We start from the raw sequence: 2,649 nt of genomic DNA, 5'->3' as shown, positions 1-2,649 counted from the left end.
TTTTTATTAACCTCAAGATGGCGCCAAAACATCACTAGCGATTGATGGTGTGTGTGTGTGTGTGTGTGTGTGTGTGTGTGTGTGTGTGCGTGCAGGAGGAGAGATGGGGGGCAGGGGGGACACAGCACGGCATGATCCGCTGTCCATATTCCAGCTGTGCCTGCAAAGCCCTGTCCCTGAACAGGAGAAAAGCCTTTTAGAAAGCAAGCTTTTCAGACGCAAAGGTCATTACTGCCATTCCTCGACACTAGGTTTGCTTGATCCTCGCGCTTGCTCACCTTCTCCCGGCCACAGGTTGCGCATGTGGACAACTTTGCTCCGCTATAATGAAGAACTTTCTGTTTTAGAGAGCACTCGGGCTCAGAAATTCATTGGCCCGGAACACAGCCAGCCGAGCCTGCCCCTCCCACAGCAGCACAGGGGAGCTGGGGTGGTGGGGTTGACAGGACACTGAGAGAGGCAACCATCTGGAGGTTTTCTCGTACCTCTGGTTGTCTCAGAAGATCGGGACTAGCAGGAAGAACTATTAAGTAGGCTGCTTGTCCTATTTAAATGGTGACGATATCTCGAGTTGTGCCTTTAAGAGACCCCTTTAAAGGAAAGCACCTCATCACAAGAACTACAAATCCCAGGGTGTCCTGTGGGGGCCTTTTCTCTCTACACACTTGGTGGGGACTTTATCCTCCGCTAAGACGCCAATAGAAGCCCCACTACATTTCCCAGCAAACTGTGGAATGCGACCGGTTCTCTATTTTATCCAGGTTGATTTCTCCATTTACGTCATGACCATGACGCAATCTTCCACTGTCCGACCTATCTTCTTTCTTGGGCTAAGGAAGATACTACGCCTCCCAGCATACACAGCGCAGGTAAAGATTGCTTATGTCACCATCTTCACTAGAGTCCTTTTTTAAGAAGTCTGAAATGAGTAGCCATGGGCTGCAGACTACAACTCCCAAAAAGCCCAGGAATACTCGTTTCATTTTTCCTTTTGCCGCCATCTTGCCTATAGTCCCCGCCCCGTTTCCTTTTCCATTGTCTCCGCTGAAGAGAAAAGAGGTGGAGTCTGGAAAACTGCAACTCCCACAGTGCCTTGCGCTATCGGATGGCTTTTGATATTGGTGGTGGGTGAGATACTGAGCTAAAAAGCGGCAGCGAGGAGAATGTCAATCTTGGTCGCCATCTTGATTGTAGTCTTATCCCTTTTCCGGGTTCGTTGTCCTAAAGTATTGTTGCAAGCTGCCGGACTACTATTCCTAGCGCACCCCGCGCGACAGGCGAGCCAGTTAGTCGCTCTTCCGCCATCTTGCACGTAGTCCTTATCTATCCTTACCTTTCCATTGTTCCTAACGGAGATAACTGGAGATAAGGAAGTAGACGGGCTAAGGCCGGGTCCCGTGGGGTCCCACACGCGCAGAGGGTTGTAGAAGGAAAGAGGCTGAGATCCCGAAGAGGAGGGCGGAGGAAGATGCCATCTTGTTTGTAGTCCCTGTTCTTGTTCCCGTTCTCTGTTCCCCAATGAAATTCTCAGGGCCTGTTGGAATACAACTCCCGTGATCCTTGGTTTGCAGGGAGGTCCCCAGCCGGGCCCGTTGGCCGCCATCTTCTATGTAGTTTTTGCCCTCCCCGGCATTCCATTGTTTTCCACGACTGCGCCGAGGGCTAGAAGACTACAATATCCGTCGTGCTCCGCGCGCCTCAATTCAGGAAGGTGGAGGTGTAGGGGGAAAGGGGGAGGGGTTGGCCTGGATGGGCCGCCACCCGTGCGGTCCCACACGCGCAGAGGGTTGAGCTGAGGAGGGATGAGAGAGGCGGCTGGGGCCCGGGGCCGAAGCAGCGCGGGGCCAGGGGGCCGGGGGGGCTGAGACACCCCAACTGCCCCCTCCCCCTCCCCTCCCCCTCCCTCCTTCCCTCCCTTCCTTCTACTCGAGGGGGGTTTTATTCAAATTTATTTAAATTTACTTCTTCATAGGGGCGATTGCGGGGGAGGGGGGTGGGGGGGCTCACGGGCCGGGGTGGGCGGGGCCAAAGTCGCTTCCTTCACCCCCCCCTCCCCACCCCCCTATCCTGCCAGGGAGGGGGTCACCGGAGGGTGAAACGAGCTCGGGGGAGGGGGGAAGGTTAAGGTGACCCCCCCCTCCCCTCCCCAGGAACCAGCGGTGGGAAGGGCCTGGACCCTGGGAAACGGGGAGGGGGGGGTGGGCCTGGACCTCAGGAGCAGCTGGAGTGGGGCTAGGGTGGTGGGGAGGGAAAGGTGGGAGTTATTAGGCCAGAGCCACTTCGGAGGGAAAAAGGGTAGGAGTCACTGAAGCAGGGAAGGGGGAGAGTTTGGATCCCTAAACTAAGAGACACTGGGAAAGGACTTGACCTCCCAATAGCCAAGGAACCCGAGAACTTAAGCCTATTGACTTGGGGGTGGGGCTGCAGAACTGATTCCCCCCCAAAGCAAGGACTCTCCTGAAAACCTAGAACCAAAACCAGTGCAAGGGCCTGTCCTCCAAGGGGATCCACACCTGAGCACCCCAATAGGTGCTTTCACCTATCTCTACCTACTGCTCCAGCCTCCAGGAGAGGCTGTGCAGCCTCAGGGGGCCGTGGACCCCGGAGTTCTGAGCACCCAGCGCCCTCCGCCCCCTGTCCCCCCTGCTG

This window comes from Sarcophilus harrisii, chromosome 1 (assembly GCF_902635505.1).
Source record: "Sarcophilus harrisii chromosome 1, mSarHar1.11, whole genome shotgun sequence".
Lineage (NCBI taxonomy): Eukaryota > Metazoa > Chordata > Mammalia > Dasyuromorphia > Dasyuridae > Sarcophilus > Sarcophilus harrisii.
Note: the sequence above shows the minus strand (reverse complement) of the source record.